Consider the following 13929-nt stretch of genomic DNA (forward strand, 5'->3'; position numbering starts at 1 on the left):
GGCAAATATGGATGGCCACTCACAAGGCACTTGGAGCCCCTAGATTCATTTGTTCGTTGGCATGCATGGGTGACTTGTACATTTCACTGGTTGCATTGTGTGACTTCATTGCACCTACGAGGAGTTGTGCAATGTGGCCAGGGAGTGGTGTACAGGCACTCAGTAGGGCCGTTTACGGTTGGTTCGCGATGCCGTACTTCTCACCATGGCGGAATGGTACTTTCCGCCATGCTTGATGGCCTTAGGTACATGTCCGCTAGGGTCAGAATTCGCGTACCGTTGCGCCATGGTGGTAATTACGGTTTGGCATGGCGCGCGTGTGCGTACTTGGTGAAGTTAGCGTTGGCGTTCACTACGGTGTCGCTAATGGCATCGTACTTTACGGTGACGGGTCATAATCGCACCGAGCGCTATTCGATGGCGTTATTGCATTTCCGCCATCGTTTTTCGATTTCCGCCAGGGTCGTAATGAGGGCCATTGTGGCTTGCTACCACTGTATGCACCTCGACAGCAAGAAAACTGTCATCATTTTCAACGAGGATATTCATGCTTGAAAAAAAACCCTGAGCAATGCCAATCTTGCATTTCACACAGGTTGCATTCCTGGTGGCCAGGCACTTATTTTACCCTCCTCATACCATAATTGGCCTTCATTCACTTTTTATTGCTATAACACTTAGAAAGTGAGAATCCCAGACACTCAAATCTCTGTATTTGCAGCTGCTTTATTCTCACCCTCAACACCACTCATATCTGTAGAAGTCTAGATTATGTTAACACATCCTACCCCACTCAGCACTTCTTGCTGTTCCCATCCCAGTCAGTCAAGCAACTTGATGGCTTCACCCCAACCTCAGACCTCTAGCATTCATAGGTCGGGTCTCCTGTGGCTCCATGCTCTCTATGACCCATTTACGGATTTCAGCTGCTCTTATCATCACTCATTAAAGATCACCCATTAAACATATCATAAATAACCATATGGACTCGAGCAATTTCAATACCTCACCTTGAGCAGCTACTCCAACACCTAACATTTGATCTGAGACGCAATAAAAGATTTTTAAAGCCCCATGGCCCTTAGCTTAAATGGCTGTGCTGCAGACATGCATGCACAGGCTGGAGCAGCTTGCCTCTGCAAATTCTGCATATTTGGAGAAGCGCATGGAGGCTTCGAGGGCCAGAGGAGGCTTGTGTGTAGGGGAGTCTGGAAGAAGCTCACGTGCTCCTAAAGCTATGACTTGCTGGAACAAAGCAACAATCCTACACTCGCTGGCCCTGGTGGTGAGGAGGCAGATGGTATCTAAGAGGCTACTGGAGCCAGGTGGAGGGCTGGCCAGAGTATGTAGTCTTGGGCAGGTATTTTCGGAGGCCAAATGTGGTATTTATGTTGCATATGTGAGCTTGTCCTGGACTGGGACACATGAGCTACAGGCAAGAGGCTTGCAAGACATATGTCATGTTGTATGTGGCATTTAAGCTCACTGGAGCTTAATTTCCTCCTCTAGGTACATTCAATAAACAAATTATTGATGTGCCAGTCTACCCCATATCATATTTTCCACTGTCTATTGATATTACACCACAGCCACCCTTGTAGGAAAAATGTATGGAAGTGAAAGAGGGAAAAATGTCTTTCATAAATGAAGAATGCCCACTATCCATCCACTGCAAATATTCGTGGTGACAAATAGAATGAGTGTGTCACACATACGCTTCCAGTAGCGCAGGGGCTACCTCCAAGAAAGATAACTGAAACCTATAAACAGTTCAGTAAACTGAGAAATCCCCTGCCCTACGATGATCCCACAGTTGCCCCCAAGCAGTCCTTGCTAGAAGTGAAAGAAGACGTCTCAAGAAGAAGAGATGAGAAAAAATGCCTAAGAACCAAGCCAAAACAAATGTAGAGATGCATTTGAGAAACGAATTCACAACACCCCACATACCTAACCAACAACATACTCTGCAGAGGATCTGCCCACTCCAGCAAATATGCAGAGGTAATCCCTGAGGAAATGCATTGCTAACTCCAGAATACCCTTTTGTCGAGCACGATCACCGCCAGCAGGTAGACTGCGAAAGAAAGACAAGAATAGTGGTACGGTGGCAGTAGAGTACATCTGCAATAGATATGCATACATTGTATTAACCCTGGATGTTCTCGTCTGGTGCCTACACAATTTTGAACATTTTCTATGTACGCCCAATCAGTGCGTCTACTATTTACTAGCTGTAGATGCTCATTAGACTTGCAGACTGGACGCACAGCTGTTTGAAAGGAGCATGTCTCGTGTTTCAGTATGCCTGTGCAAAATACGGAATAGAGGGCTTCAATTAAACTTGTATTTCAGGTAAGTAATCTGAAGAATCACTGAGAGGGGGAGCCCCTAGCATTAGATAAAATGTAAAGCCATCTATTCTGTTTTTTTCAAAATTGTGTAAGCACCAGATGAGAACACCCTTGGTTAATACTATTTAAGCAATATGACCCGAGCAGCGGGGGCATTACTGACTCAGGTAATGCGGGGCCCATAGTTATAGGCCCGAGCGAAGCGAGATGGAAGCCTACGCCATGGCGGGATGGAAGCGTCCCGCCATGGTGAGGCGCAGAGCAGGGATGGCCCTGCTCCGAGTCTCCACACGGCTGGAGGCTGCCATCGTTCCCCACCGGGGACATAGGAGCAAGAAGGTAAGTGGGGTGGGGAGGGCCGGGAGGAGGGAGGAAAGGGAATGGTAAAAAAAAAACATTGCTGAGTCCCTGGCATGGAGCGAAGGCAGCCTCTCAGCTGTGGGGAGGCTCGGAGTGGGGATCGCCCTGCTTCGAGCCTCCTCATTGGCTGAGAGGGCTGCCACACTCGCTTACCCCCGATGGGAACAATGGCCGTGGAATCCCGGCCGAGGGATTCCCAGCCGGGTAGTGCCCCGGCGAGGGCCAATCAGAATGCTTGTTTCATTCTGATTGGGCCCTTGCCGGGTACTAAGTATGCATATCTATTGCAGATGTACTCTACGTCATGCTACTGGCACGTGCATCAAGATTTATTCTTCAGTTCCAAGCTCTAGATGAGACTTAGAAAATAATATATGAGGTCCCGCTGAGGAATGTTCTCAGTTAATTCTAGGGAAACACAGCTGAGAAAGCCAGAAAGACTGCATTATATCCATGATGTAATGGACTGCGCATTTACAGAAATTATGTTTGCATCAAGAATAAAAAGTGCACTTCTTACCAACCAGTTACCCTGCCATTTGATGAATGCAGATGCCTGCTTTCGTGACCTGCCTCACACTTAGGGATTACCATTACAAATAATTTCAGCACCTACCTCTACAAAGAAGTTCATATCCAGGAGAAAACCTGTAGACAGGAAAACCGATAGATAGTCCTTTATCTTCCATGTGTAGTTTGAGAAACCTGAGGGTATTCCCCATTGTATTCCCCATGGATCCTCTGCGCAGGTGGCCAGGGAAAGGCCATCGCTCTTGGATTCCGACCCTGGGGGTGGACAAGCGATGGAGGATTACCTGGGTGGAGGGTCTGTGGGGACTGGGAGTGAGATGCCCTTAGGCGAGCCATGGTATCCCCCTTTTCCTATTAAGGAACAACCCAGCACCCCCTAGCCTGTATGGGCTATTACAAGACCTCCCCCCTTATTTTTCCACAAGTACTGCCTAACAGTACTGGGACCAGGAAGAAGCAATCAAGAGTAGTAAACACTAGTAATTTACTTTACCACTCTAGTACTGAGACGTGGAAGTAGCAATCAAGAGTAGAAAACACTAGTAACCTAGTTTACCACTCTGGTACTGAGACGAAGATGCCTGTAGAGGGAAATGAGAACCAGGCATGTCCAGCTAAACACATTCCAGACGGTCAGGTAACTAGGTTTGATGAGAAATAGCTGAAAGTGATTAACAACTATATAGAGTCCTCCTCAGAGTCAAACAGTGAGTCAAACCGGGAGTCAGAGTGGAAGACAGACTGGAGGTCGAAGCGGAGGACGAAGTGGAAGTCCCCAAAGAGAGTAGCTGCAAAGACACCTGTGAAAGTGGGAGGAAAGCGAACCACTGCTGTAAGCTGCGGGAATTCGATCCATGAAGCAGAATGCGGCGAGACGCCAAAACACAGGTGTGTGAATCAGGAGCTCCTTTCTGTATGGTCAATGCAGCGGGGAGTGTAGCTGGTAAAGTCCATCCCGAAAAGCTTTCAGAAGAAAGCTTGTTCTCTTGGGGCATACCAGCAACCCCATAGTATTATATGGGCAGACTGGAGGACCCTGAAGGCAGGAGTGGGAGACACAGCAACCCGCGTAGCAAGGATGACAAGTGCAAGCACTGGTGTGTCTAATACTCGTATGCCGCTGAATGAAAGACAATTTCCCGGAAGCGTTTGCACGCAGAAACAGCAACCGCGAACGGTTATTAAGTTGCAATCCATTAGTGGAACAGTTTATAGGTCGCGCTAAAGGAATCCGTTGTGCGAATGAACTGTTCTTTAATAATGAGCTGGTTTCTTTATATCTAACATCACCCAAAGAAAACACAAACAAATAATGTTTAACCCACCAGAATTCAGGAAAGCTTCAGGAAAGCTGTTGGGTAAATTAAAGAGAAGCTGGAATACCTTCCTAAAGAAATCAGAGAAGAAGGAGTGAATATATTGTTTAAATGTGTGTCAAAAGCAATCCTCACACAAATATACTGAATGGACATACTATGATAAAGCCAAAAGGCTAACCCAGGGAAAGCAAAGAATGGTGAATCTATATCTAGGGTTCCTGGTTGCGTGACCTGTGATGGGTGGACCGTGCGGCCTGACAACTGTGCCTTGACCAGGGAACCCGGAATTGTGAAAACCAAAGACATTGTGAACTTATGGTTCTGCTATGTGTGACCTGTGATGGGTGGACCGTGTGATCTGACAACTGCTCCTAAGCAAAGGGAATCTAAAATTGGAAAAGACAAAGACAATATGAAAGAAGAATCCGAAAAGGAGTATTCACTTGACTTGGAAATGTGCTTTGTTTTCTTGTGAAACTGAGTTGCTTTGAACTTGGACAGGGGAACCCCGAGACTATCTGTGACACTGCTTTGAACTTTGGGAAGGGAACCCAGAGACCCATCTGTAATACTGCTTTGAACTTGGGGAAGGGAACCGAGAGACCTATCTGTGAAATGGCCTGGAGCTTGGGGAAAGGAACCCCAAGAGTTGTTTTTGAACTGTATCACCTTGAATTGGAGAAAGCTAATCTTGAGACGTTTTTGTGGAACTTATACTTGGGGAAGGGGAGCTGAAAGAAGAAGCTCAGAACTTTGAATTGAACACCATTTCTTTTGATTTGGATATTATCTTTACACATTGGTTAAATTTAGCTGTGAGGGCAAGTATAGGTTTTGGACACAAAGACTTTTAAGTTGAACTCTTGGACTTTCCTTAGCTTCGTTCAGGTAGGGAAATCCCACCTTAGCATATGACAAGTTAGGCCTTTTACCATTCTGACATTTGGTATAATAAAGTATTTTACTTTGAAATTTAAGTCTGTTGTCAGTGTCTTGCTTCATGATGCCTTCACAGTAGATATAAGGCAGAAACCAGAAAGGTGTGTAGTGAAGTATGACAGCGGTATAAAATACGAAGCTGCCCTGGAAGAAATTCTTATAGCACAAAACATTCTTCATATCATGCATGAGATGACAGAGGAGGATCTTTCTGTATTCTTGCTATTCACCAGGGGGAAACCAACAGAACAGACGGCCTTAGCAACACACCCCTAACCTGCTTATATCACAGAGGAAAAATAGTGGTTATATACAAGGGAAATGCAGGTCCCACAAGGAGGACACAGGAGCCAGAAGAAATCATGGTTAAATGTGTGATCTGAAATAAGAACCTGCCGTGTCAGACTTTAAAATCCTGGACTTAATCAAATGACAGGAGGCACCTCATCATTGTCAAGACAGCAAATCCGAATTTGATAAAAATGTTAGAACGTTTAAGAAACAAGGTGTTGGCAAAAGTCATGAGTATGCCAAGCTCAGCAATGTTGATGACAAAAGACCTGACCTTTTTAAAGAGAATTCAAATTCATGAGTCGTCAGCAAATTGCATTGTATTGTGAGGAGCGAAAAGCAATCTCCTCCACCACCAAGGAATTGAGGTGTAAAGCATTTGCACAAAAAATTGCTATGGATGTTTTGTATTAAATTCAGGAAAGTGCATACATATAATGGAAATAGCAAAAGACTCCTAATGGAGTCTTCAACCACCATCAGGTGCGTAACTACAATTAGTAGCGCAAGTAACAGGTCTGCATCGGTGGCCACACTGGGGCCCAGCGCAGGAGCTGGGGCCAGTCCCAGTCACCCAGCAAATGATCATGGCACTGCTAGGATATTTGTCAATATTTTTGTAGCATCCAGAGCTTGCATCTGCACATTCAGCCAAAAGCAAACTGGAGAGCTGCCCAACTGCATGCTTCTAACATTGTAACTTTATTAGTGTGTACGTACTGAAGAGCATGAGACTGAAACCCACCGCAGGAATGCAACTAGCGAAAGGTTCATCAGGTCAGTTCAATCAGAGTTCGATTTCACTTTCACTTCCAGGCAGCAGCACCAGCATAGCAGCAATTACTTTTTACTCAGTTGCTGAGCAGTGCTCCACAAACATCTAGCCAGGGCTTGAAGGGCCATATCTGAGTTGATTAACAACTGAATCATTCGTTGTAAGTAGTATTGTATTTTTAATTGTATTTGACAAATCTGCCTTATTGTCTAACTTCACTTTTACTTTGCTCCTGCATGCACAAACTTGGAACTTTTCCTTGTCAACAGCCAGTGTTTTATTGATAATAAAATGCTGCAGCATTTGACACAAATGTACAGTTATTCAATGTTATTCAATGAATTGTCCTAGTTTTCAGCTGGTATTTTTCAGAATCGATTTTCAGTAAAGTATTACTTTCCAGTCTTTACACACACACGTATTCCAACTATACCACCAACCACAAGAGACTGTAGACGAATATATAACTCGCTTAAGGGTAAAAGGCGCCCACTGCCAATTTGATGCTTTCTCCTTAGATGAATCATTGAAGGCTGCTTATCACCGACACTCAAGAAGCAACTACTGAAGAAGCCCCTCACAATCCCCGTGGTCAGCGAACTTGCTCGCATCTTTGAGAGAGTAGACGCCCAGGCCGCGTCCATGACAGGTACCGGTAACAGAGACAATGTTATCGCTGTGGCATGGCCTTTCCACTCTCAGGGTCCTGCCCGGCGTTATCACAAAGGTGCACGAACTGCAGAAGAGAAGGACACTTCCAATTAGTGTGCAGGGAAGGGAAACCATTCCCCACCATACGTCCTCAAGCACCCACCAGGATGCCCTTCCGCTTGCCATTTCCCCAATATGGACCACAAAGGTACTATCAACCGAACCAACGGCGATACGTGAGAGCCGTCGACAAATACCACTGTCAAGAATACCCACAAACACAGGACTATGCAGAACAACCACAATACCTCACGGACAAATATGACAACCCACTGGAACGACACGTAGATGACGCATACTACCATGACCCCACAACAGCTCCAGGCACCATATACTATGACCCACACAATCAAGACGAGTACGTTAACCTCATGCTCGACAATGAAGAAGCCAGAGAAGCCCCAAAAATACCAATAAAAATAGGCAACAATCTGTTTCACTTCATGGTGGACTCGGGAGCCACCGTAAATATCATGGTTGAGCTGGAGTACTTGAGAATCTCAAACCCGCCAGCGCTCAAACCATCACAATCAAGAATCTTCCAGTGGGGGGCAGCCACATCTCTACAGACCATTGGACACTTTGCGCGCCGCCTTCTCCTCAATGGCCGACAAGTGGACACCACCATCCACGTCATTCATTCTTTCACCAAAGGGCGGTGCCTCTTTAGTTACTACACCGCCTCGTGCCTAGAGCTAATCGACATCCAGATGGGTGCAGGCGACACCATCACCGCAACCACGATCCAGCAGGACTTAAAGGAGCAGATCAGAGCTATCCTCCACGTGCAATCCCAAAACCTCATCACCAAAGCAGACATTGTGCAGAAATTTCCGCAACTGTGCACCGGTCTAGGAAAACTTAAAGGTCCCCCGATCAAACTACACATAGACTCGACAGTGAGACCCGTACCACAACAATCAAGGAGAGTCGGATTTCACCTCCAAGAAGCGGTCTCCAGAGAACTTGAGCAACTACTGTCTGATGGCATAATCGAGCCCGCAACCGGGCCAACACCATGGGTTTCGCCCTTGGTCATCATACCTAAAGGTGGTGGCAGACTACGCCTATGCGTAGACATGAGAGTGGTCAACACCGCCATTCAATGCGAGAGACACCCAGGCCTGTGCATCGAGGACATGATAGTGCAGCTGAACAACGCTCACATGTTCTCCAAACTCGATCTGATACAGGGTTATCATCAACTGGAACTACACCCTGATTCCAGAGTGATAACAACTTTTGCGACGCATGATGGTTTGTACAGATATCGGAGACTGAACTTTGGCATCTCATCCGCCGCCGAAATTTTTCAGGAGGCAGTGCGGCAGATCATTAGACCAATCCGGGGAGCTTTAAACTACAGCAATGACATCCTCATCTTTGGCTCGTCAAAAGAGACCCATGATGCCACTCTCCTTGCTACATGTGAAGCAGTACAAGCCGCTGGCTTCACACTTAACATCGAAAAATGTTCCTTCAGCAAGTCAAAGCTGAACTTTTTTGGCCACATCTTCTCGAGCGAAGGGATGGCGCCTAACCCCGGGAAAGTGGACACCATTACCAAATTGAAAGAACCTCTACAAGCGGCTGACGTCCGTTCCTTCCTATGAATGGCCGGATACTGTGCCAGGTACATACCTCATTACGCCTCGCTCAGAGAGCTTAAGAAACTCCTACAGATCGACGCGACGTTTGACTGTTCCCCAGCGTGCCAACGTGCGTTCGGCACGATCAAACAAGTGCTCAAGGAAGCTCACCGCCTAGCCTACTTCAACCCGTCCTGGCACACAGAAGTGATAGTGGATGCCAGTCCTGTTGGCCTGGGAGTCATTCTAGCACAGACGAGTGGTGACAATGTCAACCCCAGACACGTGGGTGCTTACGCAAGCAGAGCATTGTCTCCCTCAGAGGTGGCCTACTCGCAGCCCGAGAAGGAAAGCCTGGCCACAGCCTGGGCCTGTGAACACTTTCACAATTTCCTAATCGGAAAAAAATTCACCTTGATAACAGATCACCAGGCGTTGCTCTCGCTATTCAGCAATCCACACATGAAAATTCCTCCAAGAATAGAGTGATGGGGCATTCGCCTTCAAGAATAATAATACAATATCATACACCGATCTGGCGGCGACCTGAACCCCGCTGACTACCTGTCACGTCACCCGGTGGGGCCCCCATTAGCCCGAGGAGGCGATGTCGCCTACATCAATTACGTGGTGGCAAACTCACTACCACCTGCACTATCGATGGATACGGTTGCCACAGCGTCGGCAGCGGACCCCAGGACCTCACTCGCCATCAGTCTCACGTCAAACAACAAGTGGAGGGACCACAGACGTGCAATGCTGGCTCACCCGGTGGTGTGCAAAGAGGAAATCAGAAGACTCGCTAGAGTACACAACGAACTGGCCGTGAAAGACCACAAAATACTGCTCAGAAGTTGCCGCATCATCATCCCAGCTGCCCTGAGAGCAGACGTTGTCCGCACTGCACATGAAGGTCACCGAGGAGCAGAGAACACAAATAAGCAACTTCAACGCCACATCTGGTTCCCATTCCTGGACTCAGCAGTGGACCAATGGATCAAGAACTGTCACGCATGCCAGTGCACTTCGACAGCCGAACCGCCCGCTCCACTACAACATACACAAATACCAGACCGCCCATGGGAAAGGGTGGCTGTGGACTTTTACAGACCCATGGAATCAGGAGACTACTTCCTCCTCCTGATTGATGAATACTCACGATTCCCCTTCGTCAAGAAGCTAGCAACCGCATCCTTTTCCCAAGAGGCTGCCTTACTAGACGAAGTACTCAGCAAATGGGGAATTCCCAGAGTGATCAAATCTGACAATGGACTACCTTTCAACAGATACGAGTTCGCAGCACTGGCAAGACACCTAAGATTCAAGCACGTGAAAATAACACCTCACATCAAACAAATGGAATGGCGGAACGGTTCATGGCATCAATAAAGACGACTATCCAGAGAGCCCGTATTGAGGCAGTCAACCCACACGAAGCACTATGCCGACTACTCAGAGACTACCGAAATACACCCCATGAGACCACGAACAAGTCTCCGGCAGAGCACATGGTCCGGTATGACACGTGCACATCAGCATCCTACGAAACTCATCAGGCCCAGAGGGCATGGACACCGAAGTGACTCTCTGAGACGCAGAATCAAAAGAGAGAGCCAAGCAGGACACAGACGCAAGGCGCAAAGCAGAGCCGAAAGACTTTCAGATCGGAGATGAGGTCCTAGTAAAACAGCCTGTGATCAAAAAGACAGACTCACGGTTCACCCCGAGCCCCATGAGGGTCACATCCGTCAAGGAAACAATGGTGACGGCCCAAGACCAAGACAAGGAAAAGCCCCGCCCTCAAGAAGGCAGGGCTAGTGATGCAGAGTTGGGGGGAGTTCTGGGAAAGGCGCTGTTCGCGCCAGTTACATGTAAGAACTCAATAAAAGAAGTTGTGCTCTATCCCTCTGGCTGTGTCAACTCCTTCAGGCCTATGCGGCCTGCTTCCTGGCAACAGAGGTGTGACGAGGTGGGTGAGAGACATTTGGCAAGTGCCGGTAGGATGCAGGCATTTCTATTGCTTGCACCGTAGTCTAGGACAAGCTTTTTAGGCCCATGGCTTCCATCTAAGAGGAATCACTTATCCAGAACAATGAAAGTACAGCAATTTTTATTTTTGTTTTATTTGATTTAGTTGACATGCTACTTTACAAAAGATAAAACATGTTAAAATGAACAGTAATCTCTTTCACAGTTTAAAAGCCTTTGCATATTTAAAATGTTCGAAACACTGAAGGACAGGCCATATGCAATCAGTAATAACATAAAGCAGTAGCAGATGTCTTTAAAGATGAATGGCATATGAACAGTAAAATTCTTCGCAAACTCCTTAGTAATTTTACAGGATTTGGATTGGAAGAAAGTAGATCAAAAAGAGCATATGGTCCTTATAGCGTTTTGATGGCGTGGTTTCCATAATTCATTGCAGGTTTCGCTTATTGCTCGATCTTTAGTCTTGTTAGGTATCTAATTGTTGAAGGATTTAATGCTATATTCTCTACAGTAAAGATCATGGCCCAAATTTGTTGAGGAGATAAAAGACGATAGTCCATGAAAAACTTGTGAAAGTATTCTTTCCTTAGTGCAGATAGCTTTTCACATTCTATAATATGATGTTTTAGTGTCTCAAGCATATTGGCAACTTGTAGAAGCGGCATATGTTTTGGGTTTTATCTTTGGATCTCAGAGCAAATATTGCATTTGTATACCACAAATTGAAACGTAGTCGCATGATTTTTGCCCAGTATTCCTGATATGGAAAATTGGCTAAATATGTAGGCAATGGATTTGCTCTTTTTATATTAAAGTGGCCAGGGGAGATGATCTTAAATTTATTGCATTCTGCTAACTCAGGAGATGCCAGCATAGTGGCTGTGCTCCTGTGCCCTGATTGGAATTAAACTCTCTGCCAATATGACTGATCTCAATTCAACTGATACTTCCCAACCAGCCAAGTGACAAAAGGGGAGAGATGATACTGAATCAACAGATGACAAACTCTTGGACCTTCTTATCAAAGTAACTTTGGACATTGCTGAGATTAAAGCAAAGATGATAAATGCTGAAGAGAGATACTCAGATCTCACTACCAAGGTCTCTTCAATTGAGGATCATTTAACATCCACTGATGAACTGACTGTGAAGTTACATGATAGGATTAGAGACCTGGAGGTACAAAATGGAAAGCTGAAGCTAAAATTATCTGAGCAGGAACATTTCTCAAGGAGAAACAACATCAGGATAGCTGGTTTTCCTGAAAGTGTGGAATGTGGAAACCCCATGCTTTCTTGGAGAAAGCTTTGATCTCAATTTTGAAATTGAATCCGGATACTCCCTTGGAGATGAAAAGGGCTCATAGGTCTTTGGGTCAAAAACAGGCTATGGGCCAAAGACCAAGACATTTTATAGTGAAGTTCCTGAGATTCCCCCCAAGAGAGCTGATCCTGAAATAATTACGTGAGTTGGGTGATTTTGCGTGGGGTGGTAATAAAATCATGATCTTTGGAGATTTAAGTAAGGATGTCCTGGATAAAAGAAGGCTGTTTAATGTTGCAAAGGAGAAAGCCAGAAATAGAAATTTGAAGTACTATATGGTCTACCCAGCAATTCTAAGGGTGATGGTTGATGGTCAGACCCACTCCTTTCAAGACTATCAAAATGCAGAAGACTTTTTAACTGATTTGGGGACTTCACCTATGGATACTGCCTCTGAGCCTCAGAAGAATGCATCTTCAAAGAAGAAAAGGTGACTGTTGGGTATGAGCAGATGGCTGTAAATATGTTGACTCCTTACCCTTATTTATTTAATGTCATTTTATTTTTCATATTTTTCATGTTTGGAAACTTGCAAATATAGTATATATGTTATTTTGGAGCTGAGTTTGTTATAAATAACTGACACTGGAATGCTTGCACTGTTTATAAAATGCTACGGAGCATTGAAGATAATTAGAGGAAAGCACCTCGCACATGGATGCTCGGTCACATGATACGTGATTACTTCATTGTGAAGCAGGAACAGATGGAGAGGGGATGACGCTGGGAATCGCCGCATTGGAGATTGGAACAGAGTCATGGCATGAAAGGGTGAGCAGACAGCATGACAGGAGCTCATGTTAACTCTTGTGGTGGCACTTTTATTTAACAAGATGACTGAGGAATCCAATTGCACAGGTGCAGGGCTTGGAGGTAGCAAGCGGAATGACAGACTATTTGCTATGGTTTGATATGGAAGATGATCTATTCTGCTTTCGTCTACAGTTGCCGATGCCATTTCTTATGTGGGGTCTGACTGATTATGTATTTGAAACGCATACTTCCTGCAGTGTTGTTGATCTGGCGCCTCTGTTATCCCCCCTTTGAGGTTGGCCCCCGCACACTCCATGATCAAAGCAGCTGACGGTCACTCGCTTAAGACGCTTGGCAAGGCAAGGGTTTCACGGAATGATTGCCTGAAGAGTAACGACTGCTTGATTTCCGTTTGCCTCACTTTTTTTTTTTTGTTTGCTATTATGACATTGTGCAGCTGTCTGTCTTTACGGGGCTCTTACTGACCTGCATGCAAAATGTTAATTTGAATGATGGCTCTAAAAATGTACTCGCCTGATTGATTTTGAATTTGACTATATATATCAATTGGGAAGGGGCGCGCTTTCAGGAGTCTCACTCTATCATTCTTCCTTTATATCTCATTCATGAAGATATATATATGTTGAACAGGAGAGTGTGATGGGAGGTGTCTGGTGACATGAGGGCAATTTATTGGTGACATACAGATCAGAAGGATTGAGATATTTAGTAATGTATGTATTGGGTTATATATGATAGACTGTTGTTGCCTTCGGGGTTATGTTGTGAGGCAAATTTTGCATTAGTTGATGGTTCAGGTTAATACTAATCCCCATTTTAAGGTTAGATTGACGATTAGTATGCTGGTTACAACGTGGGTAATAGAGGGTGGTATTCCTGTGGGATACGGGTGGAGGTGGATAGCAATGGGTACTATGGGTAAAAAACTCTACTAATCTGCTTTGAATTGCACATGGGCATTTGAAAGAGCTGTT

At 45.5% G+C, this 13929-nt stretch overlaps 1 protein-coding gene across 2 annotated transcripts in view; it reads right to left on the reverse strand.

Annotated features, from left to right (window-relative positions):
• Positions 1 to 13929, reverse strand: part of LCP2 (lymphocyte cytosolic protein 2) — a 1016893-nt gene that overhangs the window by 558049 nt on the left and 444915 nt on the right. The window lies entirely within an intron of this gene.

This window comes from Ambystoma mexicanum, chromosome 3q (genome assembly GCF_040938575.1).
Source record: "Ambystoma mexicanum isolate Mex_15411 chromosome 3q, UKY_AmexF1_1, whole genome shotgun sequence".
NCBI classification, from domain to species: domain Eukaryota; kingdom Metazoa; phylum Chordata; class Amphibia; order Caudata; family Ambystomatidae; genus Ambystoma; species Ambystoma mexicanum.